Source organism: Rhinolophus ferrumequinum, chromosome 10, assembly GCF_004115265.2.
Source record: "Rhinolophus ferrumequinum isolate MPI-CBG mRhiFer1 chromosome 10, mRhiFer1_v1.p, whole genome shotgun sequence".
Lineage (NCBI taxonomy): Eukaryota > Metazoa > Chordata > Mammalia > Chiroptera > Rhinolophidae > Rhinolophus > Rhinolophus ferrumequinum.
In genome coordinates, this window is record NC_046293.1 from 86,623,290 (window position 1) to 86,635,919 (window position 12,630).

Consider the following 12,630-nt stretch of genomic DNA (forward strand, 5'->3'; position numbering starts at 1 on the left):
GCTTTCTCCCATTACTGTGCATCTCCCTTGTATCCGAAATATCTGATTGTCCTTCGTTAGGGCTCTCTACCTTGTCATCAGCTGCCGTCACGGATAGTTAATCATTGATCCCCCTCTTGGATTTTTTTTTTTATTTTTTCGTTTTATTATGGAAAATTTTCAAACATAAAGGTAGAGGATATAATATAAATAATTCCCATGTGCTCCTCACTCAGCTTCTACAATTATTAACATATGGCCAATCTTCTTTTATCTATACCTATCCTTATCCCCGTCCCACAGAGATGATTTTAAAGCAAATCCAAACATCAGGTAATTTCAGCTATAAATATTCCATGTGGAACCATGTAAGAACCCTCAGATATATGATTATCACTACTAACAAAAATTAATAATTCCTTAATATCATCAAATTTCTCTGATTCTCTCTCTCTCTCTCTTTCTGTCTCTCTCGCTCTCGCTCTCTCTTTTTCTCTTTCTCAAAAATTGATTTCTTAGAATCAGGATCCAAACAAAGCTGGAGATGGGGTTTCTGGTGTCAGGTAGAATGATTAGCTGATCATTCAGAGTTTTTGCATTAGAGTGCTTGCCAAGTGTGGGGAAATAAATTGCATAAGAAGGATATTTTATAATAATCATAGATCACATTTTATATGCCTTTCCATTTCATACGCATCTTTGACCCACAACATTCATGTCAGGTAGGGCGCACAGGTATCATTTGCCTCTGACAGAGGAAACTGAGGCCGGGAAGTGTTACAGGATCCAATCAGTGGTCAAGCTGAGATCACCCAAATTTCCTTCTTCTTATTGCAACAAAGTATCATTATAACCCCTGTCTTATTACAATCATAGCTTCTACTTTTATGGGGGCTGGATAGGTTCCCACCCCTTTCTAAAAATTTTCCAGTAGCTCATGTAACCTTCAGAGCAACCCTATGAAGTAGTTGCCTTTATTCTTCTTTTGCTGATGAGGAAACCAAGGCACAGAGAGGTTGAAGTGTTTTCTCAAGGTCACCCAGCCCCAGCATGTAAATCCAGGCCTTTCTGATTCCAGAGCTCATGCTCACAACTTCTGCAATACACTAGTGTCATACTATAAGGCAACTGTAATTTTCGGTGTTGAAAATTTACCTTGACTGACTTAGCTTTTTTCTCTTTTAGAATTCGGCTTTACATATGAAATGAAATTACATTTAAAACAATCTCTACCCTTCAGATTACTTCGTCACCGTGGATGTGGTTTTCCTCTATTCAGACATCTCGTAAACACTGGCATCGTTATCGTTTATCCGAATTTGGGAAGTTCTATATAGCTCTCAACTAAATAATTAAGAGGTGCAAATAAATCCTAGACTCCGGACCTGTCTGCCCCAACCTCACACAGCCAATGGCGAGCGTCACACAGTCCCCGCCTTGGCCTGGCCCTGCTCACGCTGTCTTGTGCTTTCAGGAGCAATCAAAGCCCTTTTAGAAAATATTTCCTGGTCTTCTGTGGCCTTGGATGGACAGTTTTCCACAAGGCTTTTTTTTTTCCAGCCACACTGGCCCTAAGAAGATATTACTCAGGGCTCCACACCTACTTCAAACATTTTTAGGGCCCTGGTGGGGCCTCTTGCTTGATTGCCAGGAACCCTACAGAGAGGAGGAGCCCAGCTCTGGGGCTTGCCTTGGTCACAGTGTTTACTGAGAGCTCGGAGGCCCACTGTCAGTGTGGCAGTGCTTTTTCTCACACTTCCCCAAACAGCATATTCTTGTTAGGCAGCTGTTGCTTGCGAGGTCTTCTTTCTGCCCCCGGTCGCTTTTCCCATGTTTGTATCGCTGGTGGGATTTCCCCCCTTCCTTGTTTTAAGGGCTTTCTCCCTAAGTCTTTCTGTCGCGGAACAGCTGTGCTCTGATATTAGATAGAATGTTTTCTGTGCTCACCACAAGCTTATGAACAAAAGGGTTTTAAGAACCCTGATAAATGAACAAGGTCTCTGGGAAGATGAAATGTTACCAACATTTCAAACAATCACAATCCTTGTGCATCTCGGCGGCTTTGCCCTTTCACAGTCGTGCCGGGCGGGTATTTGGTCGTGGAGCCTTGGAGACTGGGATTTTTTTTCAGTCTCCCTATCGACCTGACATGGGAAAGTTGGTCAGAAGATGGCCCTTTGCTGGCATCAAAGCCCCGAGCTGGCTTTCCCAGCTGCTGTTTGTCCTGGGGTGAGGCCCCTTTACAGGGTTTCGGGGAGTTTGGTCGGCAGGAGAGGACAAGGCTGGCATTCTGGTTCCCGTTACCTTCCCAACATCTGAAAGGACTGCCATCCTTGAGTCGGGCTACCTGTCTGCAGGTGCAACGCTGAGCACCAGACAGTATCCTATTCCATCCTGTGAAGTCTGTGTTAGGGCCTCTAACTTTCAAAGGAGGAAACCGGCGCTTAAGGAGTTTAAGTGACTGGCCCAAGGTCATAGCAAGGAAGTGGGTGGAGCCACTATCTAAACCCAGATTTGGGGGAGGCCGAAGCCTCTGCATTCTTTGGTAAAAATGGCACCCCTGAGTGTCTGGTGAGGTATGGCCAGACGGAGGACTCCTGGGCTGTTCTGTGTCCCACTTGTACGGAGGACCTTCTTCTAAACCCGAGAGGCTCTCCTTTCTTTAAACTCTTTCCCTCACCCCCAGCCTGCCTTTCATCCACACCCTCTGAAGTGGGCCTGTCATCCTTAACTCCCCATTTTAAAGCCACCTAGACCCGTGCCTTTGGTTCCCTCACTGCCCAGTTCACCATCCCAACCCAGACATTGGCTCCACAGTCCAAGCTTCTTCCTGGTCCTGCCTTACGTGGGAACAGAAAGGTCAAGGCTTGAAGTAAAATGACAGATGGAAAGAAAAGCCTCTCCCAGCCTGTGGAGCTCCGTGAAATCCTTCATTATGGGATTTCCCTTGTCAGAGCTGCAAGGAGAAGCCTGAAGGCTTACGGCAAAAATCTATAACACATAAAGGCACTGTACACACAGGCTTTGCTCATCACTGCGAAAACATCTGACAAGCAGCCCCAAGGGGGGCAGGGCAGAGGGGTGATGGGAGGAGGAGGGAGGAAAGAAGAGGAAAGAAGAGGGAGAAATGACCAACAGCGTGATTTGTGATTTCATTTCCTGCCTGTTGGCACCATGCCTGCTCTCCTCTACAGAGCCAAAGAAGAGGTCTTTCAAAAATGCAGCAGGAATAATTGAGGCTAGACCCAAGGAAGCACATCGAAACCACGGGAGCCTGGATCCGTAGGAAAAGATCAGCGAGGCATCTCCATGTCTGGAAGTGTTTAAGACTAGGGTTCAGACTCATCACTGGGGCTGGAGGGGTGGGGGGAGGGGCTTAGGGAGGGGCTGGCGCCGAGTGAGAGGCGCGGGCTCCTTGATTTGGGTCCTGTGCACTTAGGAGTGAGCAGTCACGGGTTACCCTTGGAAGCACCCCTTCTCCAGCCAGACTAGGGTTAAGTCAGTAAGTCCACACTGAGAATCTGCCGAGAGGGCGGCATATACGAGCAAGCTCCAGATCCTTCTGCCTCCAGCCATACACATGGTGAGCACCTTTTCCTCCTCTGCCCTCATCCTTCCCAATCTTTTCTAATTTCCTTTACCCTTTGAAGCTTCCCCTTACCCCTATGGAAAAGCACAGACAAAGTATCTTTCCTGCAGGGGTTTTCACATTGGTAAAGAAAAAGACTTCCCCAGGACATAGAGATCATCACAAAGCACGTGTTTGCAGAAAGGCTGGGACGGGCTTCATTCTTTGGGGGAGAAGGGAAGGCAGGTGCTGGGGCCCAGACGTGGTGAGGCTGTCCCACCTTAAATGGGGCACCTCCCGGTTCTTGTATGCAAAGGGAGGCTATGAAAAGTGCAAAGACACTTTTGCAGTGACCTCTGAAGAGGTCACCTCTGAAGTGCCACCTGAAGAGGGTGTGGTGGTGGCAATAGGGCCCAAGGAAGGCTCCCTGGGTTCCATGCCACTTGCTAGCCACGGGACCTTGGGCAAGTCGTGTCACTCCTCTGGGCTCTGTTTCTCCTTTGGCCCAAAGGGCTAAATCCTAATTATCCCTCTTGCCTTACAGGCAAATCATGAGGATCGAGTCAAGTGAAATAAAATTTGGAAAGCTCTTTGAAAGCTTAAAAATGACATTGAAGTGTGATTGTTGTACTTCTGGATATTGGGAAGTGGAGGACGAGGAACGTGCTGCAGTGTCCTCCACCCTTCTCTTCCAGAATTTGCCAGGCCTCTGTAGTGGCAGTGACCAGACCCTGCCAGAAGCTGTGGGAGGAGAGGGGCTCCAGAAGCCAGCAGCAGTTGGAACTGTGGCCAGCTGAAACCACCCGACCTCCCTCCTTGCCTGGCCTTCTCCAAACCCCAGGAAAGTCAGAGTTTCTGTGGAAATTTAAGCTGTGCCTGCTGTACCAGACTGGGGTGGGGGTGGGGGCTGCACTCTGCCAAATGGTGGGCATGGAGGGGAAGTGACAGCTGGAGGGTACCAAGCTGGAGGGGGTCAGAGCCCTTCTCCTGCCAGCCCGTGCTAGGCCTGGGGACTGCCACCTACAATCAGCGTAGGCAAATGTGGGTGGCTCTGGCAGGATGAGGCTTGGGGAGCCTGTGTGTGGGATGCTGGAGAGGTGTGGCGCCAGCAGGCAGGGCATAAGGCACACACTGCCCGTCGAAACCAGAGGAGGGACCAAGTCCCGCCTGGCAGTGCATGGCTGGCTCTCCCTCCAATAAAGGAGGCTTCTCCTTGGCTGGGATCACGTGAAAAACAGGGATGCTCCTGTTGCTCCTGGTGTACAAGGGTCCCCTGTGTCCCTTCCCCCCACCCGCACTCCCCCCGCCCGACATACAACCCCCACCCCCACTCCTCCCTCCCGACACACGCATACAGTTCCAGCCCCTGGAGCTCTGGAAGGCACCCCAATGGAGAGGACTTTCCAAGTTGCTCCTGTGGGCACACGCGTGTGCCTGCTCTCTCACTTCTCCCACCTGCCTGGCCACCTAGCCGAGCAGGACGGCTCCCAGCACCCAGGCCAGTGACATGAAGTTGACAGAAAAGTCTGCCTGAGATGTGACTGCTGTCACTCAAGGCTCTCAGCTTGTCAGGTCGGCCTTCCAGACAGTTTCATCCTCCTAGACACCAATAGCAGTTTTTATAGCCTGGCCCCTGACTTCCACTGGCATCTCGTAAAAGGATCCATGTCCCCTACTGCAGGGCACAATATTGTAAGACTAATTTAAATTGCACATAGCATGGTTTTAAAAACTAAAATGTACAGTTATTGCTACATGAGACTATTGAACCAATGTTGTTGGTTTCCTGGCCCAAGGAATCCCCAATATTTGTTTCAGTCCCACTGCGGTCATTCCCACCCGCACCCCCAACCCCACCCATGATCTTGGGAAAGTAATTTTGCCTCTCGGGACCTCAGCTTTCCGTCTTGAAAAGGAGGGGGTGGGCCAGGTTTCCGTTCAAAAGGAAAACTCAATAATAACAAAAATAACTATGCTGACTCTGTGTATCTTACTATGTACCCTCCCGTTTTCCCTTTAACCCTCACCAAAAAAACCATGTGATTGTAGTTTGTAAGGGCTTCGCCCTCAGTTTCTCCTTTCTGTCACTCACCTCATTTAAGTTTCACCGAACTGTTGATTTTGCCTCCCCGCTCACAAATCTCTTGACCCTCTCCTGTTGTTGGGATTCACACCACCGCTAATAGTCGTTCAGCCCCTGCATCAGTGTTTCCCTGGAATTTTGAAGCCATTGAAGGATGACCCCTTGACTGCTGCGAACTGCACCCAAATGGTTCTTTGTGGGACCCACATTCGCCCAGCCTGAAACTCCTTAGCCTTCCAGACAAAGTCCAGGCTGCCTGATGAAGCCTGAGGCCCACCATGAGAGGTTGTACAGAAGCCACCGTTTATGTACCACCCACTAAGTAACAGCGGTTGGTTACTGGTAATACAGCAGTCCTCTTATCCACGGTTTCACTTTCTGTGGTTTCAGTTACCCGCAGTCAACCATGGCCCAAAACTATTACACAGAAAATTCCAGAAATAAACAATTTGTAAATTTCAAATTGCGTGCCATTCTGAGCAGCATGATGAAATGTCTCAGTGTCCGGCTTCGTCCCGCCCAGGACATGAACTGTACCTTTGTCCAGTGTCGCCACGCTGTAGACGCTCTCTGCCGTTTAGCCACTTAGTAGCCGGTTCCCTCCCATTATCAGATTGACTGTCATGGTATCACAGTGCGTAGGTCCAAGTAACTCTTATTTTACTTAATAATGGCCCCAAAGCGCAAGAGTAGTGATGCTGGTAATTCAGATATGCCAAAGAGGAGCCGTAAAGTGAGTGAAAAGGTATAAGTTCTTGACTTCCTAAGGAAAAATAAATTGTATACTGAGGTTGTTCCGTCGTTCGCCTCACCTCCTCTCATCACGTAGGCGTTGTATCACCTCCCATCATCTCAAGAAGAAGGCTGAGTGCAGTGCAATAAGATATTTGGAGAGAGAGACCACCTCCATATAACTTGTATTACAGTATTTTGTTATAGGTGTTCTATTTTATTATTAGTTATTGTTTATCTCTTACTGTGCCTAGTTTATAAATTAAATTTTATTATAGATATGCATAGGAAAACCATGGTATGCATACGATTCAGTGCTATCTATGGTTTCAGACATCCACTGGAGGTCTTGAGATATACTCCCCATAAATAAAGGGGAACTGCTGTAGTTATCATGCCGTTTTTGCGGATGAGAAAACTGAGGCTCCTAGAGATAAAGGAATCTGCTCGTACAGCTGGTTAGTGAAGGAGCCATGAGTGGAATCCCAGTCTTGTTGATTCCAATGCCCTTTCTTCCATTCCACACTGCCTCTCTTTCCAGCCACACTGCTTACTACTTCTCACTTCCCTTATTTGATTTTTCACAAACCTTGAAGGTGCTATGACATTTAAAGCCTCTGCTTTTTTTGCAGGGTGTTCCTTCTGGCTAGTGACATACTCACATGCCTGCCCAGGACACTCCTATTCATGCTCCAGATTCTTGCTGAAGCATTTTATCTCTTGTGAAATCTTCCCAGACCTCCCTGAACAGCCCGAGATAGTTGTTCCTTTCTGTGGTCAACACTGTCTTTTTCATCCTGCTATTACTCCATCCATCGTGCATTGCAGTCATCATTGAACAATCCGTCTGTCTCCTCTATGGACCTGTGAGCATTTCTGGGTAGGCACCAGGTTTTATTTGTCATTGGTTCCTTAACCCCAGTTATAGTACCTGGGCCTAACTTGTATTAAGCAGTTTTTCAAAATGCTGAGTGCTTTACATAGACTTCAGTTAAATCTTATTTAACTTTCCTTATAAACCTGTAAGATAGTATCTTCTCCCTTTTCGAGATGAGGAAATTGAGAGGGAGGGGACACTGGCAGCTCCAGAATTTTAATCAATTTAATTTATGGGTTATAATCAGGTTCTGGGGGTACCAGGAGCTTTGTCCTGAAGCTGGGTTTTGCTATGCATTGTTTTTACTTTACACATTGTGTTTTGGGGGTGGCTAAAGCCCTCCCTTGGTGCCACTTCTAGAGGGAAATTAAGTCATTTACCCAAGATCACATGGCTGGAGATGAGCAGAGTCAGGGCCTGAGCCCTGGAAAGCTGCTGGAGAACCTGAACCGCCACCAGGAGGTGCTTAGTTAGAAGTCAGGAGGCAATGAATGAGTCGTTAACATGGAGTTTACAAGAACAAACCCAAGGACTCAATTTTTTCTAGCTTATAGGTTAACAGGGGAAATAACTCATTAAAATGTACACGGCACTTACAAAAAGGACACACCCAGCAATTGGGCAGAAATCTCTACGTGGAGTTGAACAGCTGTTGGGTGAGGGGAGCTGGTTAAGAAGGTTGGTTTCTGGGAAAAAGGGAATGAGTTTTGATGAAGAGGAGGACACAGGCTGCCATATTAAGCTGCAGCCTACCCACCACATGTGTTCCAGTTTCCTCATGTACATAAAGTGGGGGTAAGATGCAATGGTCTCAAAGTCTCCTTCCAGCACCGATACTTTATGACTCTGACTTTGTTTTCAAAGCAGAGATAATACTGAACATATAAAGCGCTTAGACTCTTTTTGATTCCTGTGACTTTTGAAAAACTCGAGAACAGCCCGTCAGACATTTCTGTGCAGATTGTCTCTTCTGAGACGAATCTGTGGCCAGGTCTCATCAGGAATCACCTTCCCCCATCCTTGTCCAGGGAATGCATGGATTTTAATATTCAACAGAGTCAGAAAAGTCAGCTGCAGGAAAAGAAAAAGAAATCATAAGGTTCTCCAAAGCCAGACAAAATTGGTTTGAGGTTCCTTATGATTTTGCATTATCTGGGCCAGTTCTTCCGTACGATAGCATGAATGATCCCATACTTTTATCTGGGAGTGTGGGTAACCTGACAAATGACAGAGGAAAAGCTGGATGTATTTCACAGGCAGGTGAGCTGGCCCTCCTCAGGGAAGCATGGAGAGCTTAATCCCAGGCCGTTTTCTTTCTCTTGCCCAGAGTCAGAAGTTGAGCGTTGCACAGGGTGGTGAGGAGTCTGGTTGCTTCCCAGAAGCCAGCCCCCCACCCCCACTCTTTGGAGAGTAAGAGGGAGATGAATTTAATGACTCTGCTTCCAAGCCCAAAGGTCATGGCTGCATCGGGGCGAAGGTTACCAGTACTGAGTCTAGGAGAGTAGCAGCTGCCTGGGAAACCCATGGAGCTGCCAAGCGCCTTTCATCCAAGGATCCCAGCGGCATTTGGAGGGAAAAGGCACAGAGGAGAATGGGGGAGGGGTGGCATGGAGGATGTTGGGAAAAGGCCACTGACGGGAACTAGCTCTGCTGAAGCTCTGGGCTAGTGAATTCCCGGGTATTTCTCTGGAGACCTGAAGAGCGAAGAGGTAGACAGGTGGGAAGTGATGATCATGGACTATGACCCTGAACCCTGCCTGATAGGATGGCTGACCTAACAAGAGTCTTTATGGCCTGCTACAGTAGACCTTTCCACAGAGGAAACAATTTTAAACATTCATTTAACAAACCATTCATTTGGGTTAGGTGCAGATAGTTTATAAAGAATATTAGCTTTGTATGTGTTGCCCTGGATTAAAACTAAAATTTCTGGTGGTAAATTTGGAGCCCATCTTGACAAGGGTATTGAAGAAGATTCCAAAAAAGGAAGACCCTCCTGCCCATGATCTTTTCCTTTTGCTGTCACTCCTGCCTCTGCGTTCCTCCTTGAGGCAGGAAAAGCAGAACAATGGGATACGGGAGGAGGAGGGAGCAGGAAGAGGGGCTGGGTGGTTCCTTGCCATGTCCGGACTTGCTCCCTCTCCTCTTTTGGGTCCACTGGGCCTCCTGGGAATCTATAACCCAGGGCTGCTGCCCATTTGGGGGATGTGAGTGACCTTTCCCAAGGACAGGGCCAGCGATTTCTCCCAGTTCAGGCTCCTCCTCCTGCCATTGGACAGGCTAATTCATCTGATCCCTGCTTCATCTCACGGTTCCAAGGTACAACACCGCGTCTCACACACTAATGGCCTCATCAACTTAAGGAAGGATGGTCTATTTGGGATGTTCTGCTTCAGAGTGTGGACAAATACGAAAGCTCTGCTCTTCCAACCAGAGGAAATGTTACTGACCACTCTCCCTGTCCTCAGCATAGGATGTACCAGGAGTCCCTCCTGGATTCAGTGCTGAAGATGAGGGTAAGAGAGACTGAAAACCAAGGGGCCAGCAGGCGTGTTCTGCACAGCGAGACACATAAGGATATAAAACTCATGGTGATACTAGGAAGTAAATGTGGCTCTGAGCATATAGAGGATGGGAGATTTCCATCACATCCCAACAGGTGGCCAGCGGAACAGGAAGCTGAGAGGAGGTGGGATGTGATGTAGAATTTGGAGGATAGTAGCATTTGGGCAGGCATATAAGGGTGGTGGCACTACCAGGCAAAGGAAGACTTGAGCAAAGTCTTGGGAACAAGAAATGTTGTGTGTAAGGAATGGCAAATATTAAATGTGACTGAACCATCTGTATTTGGAGGAAGTGGTGAGTAGAGTTAAGATTCAACTGAGAGTATGAAAGATGTTGTTGGAAATACAGTGGGATTCTAGCTAAAGTATGGAGGGCCCGAATTTTACCTTAACGTTCTGGATTTTATTCTTTATGCACTATGGACCCACTGAGTGTTACGGATTTGAACAAAACTCTCTGTACTTCTTTGTACCTTACCATCTACAGAAAGACTGCCAGGACCCAGGAGCTCAGCTGAATCAAAGCTAACCTGCCCAGACAAGCAATGACCTTGTGACTGCAAGTGTGTCCATTAGCTTGAGGCTCTAATTAGCCTAGTTGAGGAGTGGACATACTTGGGTTGGAGTAGCAAGGTGGCAGGCAGAACCAAAAAATAGCCTGAACTTCTGCTTAACCAGACCGAGGCCCGGAAGCAATTTGGTAACATGGTGTAGTGAAAGGAACAGGAGGACCCAAGGCTCTAACTATCGGTTCTGTCACAAATGAGGTAAGCATGTTTAGACAGACAACTCATTCGACATTCATTTACTGAGCACCTATAGCAGGCCAGGCACTGAGCAAGACACGGAAATCAAAAAGGAATAAGGCCCACTCCCTATCCTCAGGGACGCCCACAGGTTAGGCAAATAAACAGATTGCTTCAATACCATTTCATAAATGTCCTTACATTCCTTCTACCCGTGTCTGTGATCTCCTTGTTCTGTACCTCTGTGTCCACAAGCCAGACCTTGATTATGGCCAGGGTGCTGGGACTTTGGACATGACTCCCTGGGCTCGCTTCACTCCAAATGAGAAAAAGTGTAGGTGATCGCAGCTTCCCTGCTTCCTGAACTTCAATCCATAGGTATCTTCCCTGCACTGCCAGGTAAAACCTGGTGCTTGCTCCTTGCTGGGAATCAGAATTTGAACAGAAGGCCAGCGAGGGATGTGCAGTGTATGCAGTAGGCGCCTTCCTTGTATATGACAGAAAAGGCCTTGATTCTCCTGAGGCAAGCTCTTATCTCTTGGTCGGTCCTGAATTTTCACCAAGATTATGGCTGCCCTCCAGATACACGGGCTCCCAAGGGCCAAGGAAAATCCCACTGTTTTAATGAGAAGCCAGGACACACAGAGCCCAGCAAAGCAGATTGTGCCTTGGGCTCAATCAAAAAACAAACAAACAAACAAAAAACAGCTCTGCAACAAGGAAAGTAGCCAGGACCCAAGGCAGAAGCCGCCCACCGCCGCCCTGACTCAGCCTTGCTCTGTGCGGCTTCCCTGCACACACACCCGATGCAAACCAGAGCCCACCTCACCGCCCGACCCCCTACCTTGTCTCTGCTCCTGCCCACTCCTGGGGTCTGCACACAGGTAGTCTCCACCTTGGAAATGCCAGACCCTTCTTTCCATCAGTCCCTGTCTCTTTCTCCTAGCAAAACCTGACTTCCAAGAAGCTTTCTGGATTCATTTTTGGTGGTACCAGTTCCCCTATTTCTCAATACTCCCTCATACTTAGACTCTTTGATCTCCCTTCACCTGGTGTCCCCTCTCATCTCAGTGCCTCATTCCTGTGCTATGTGACTAGCAAGAGAACTAACTGGCGGGGAACCATCTAAAGCAATGGTCCCCCTTGGGGTACACATCCACAGAGGGTGTTCAAGATGCATGGGGTTAGGAAGAAAATGGTAAACTTCTATTGATTTAAAAAATACGTAGTCTCTTTGCTGCATCTACTGCGAGGATGAAGACCGTTCTCAGAAATCAGACAGTGGACATCCCAGAAGATATGGACATCACTCTGCAGGTACACACTGGTATTGAGAAGGGCCCCAAGGGCACCCTGTGGAGGGACTTCAATCACATCAATGCAGAACTCAGTCTCCATGGGAAGAAAAAGAAGAGGCTCCGGGTTGGCCAGTGGTGGGGAAATAGGACAGAACTGGCTCCTGTCTGCACTCTCTCGTCACATACAGAACGTGACCAAGGCTGTTACGTTGGGCTTTCATTACATGATGAGGTCTGTGTGTGCTCACTTCCCCATCAACGTCATTATTCAGGAGAATGGTTCTCTTGTTAAAATTCGAAATTTCTGGGGTGAAAAATACATCGGCAGGGTTTGGATGAGGTCAGGTGTTGCTTGTTCAGTATCTCAAGCCCAGAAAGATGAGTTAATTCTTAAAGGAAATGATATTGAACTTGTATCAAATTCAGCTGCTTTGATTCCACAAGCCACAACAGTTAAAAACAAGGGTATCAGAAAATTTTTGGATGGTATCTGTGTTTCTGAACAAGGCACAGTTCAGCAGGCTGATGAATAAGGTATAAGTTGTTCAGCTACAGAAACACCAGGATGTCAGCTGATTCCTCAGACTTATTTGTGATATTTTAAAGATGCAATAAAAGTCATTATTCGGGGGGGAAAAATACATAAAGCAGGGGCTTTTTAATAACAATGTGTCTGTATTGGTTCATTAATTGTGACAAATTTTCCGTACTGAATTAAGATGTTAATAATATGGGAGCCTAGGTGTGGGGTGTATACAAACTGTCTAAACTATCTTTACAAAT

General features: G+C 47.4%; 1 pseudogene; it reads left to right on the top strand.

The window, feature by feature from the left end:
- The first annotated feature begins 11,803 nt into the window (after positions 1-11,803).
- Positions 11,804-12,380, top strand: LOC117028516 (60S ribosomal protein L9-like; annotated as a pseudogene).
- The last annotated feature ends 250 nt before the right edge of the window (positions 12,381-12,630 follow it).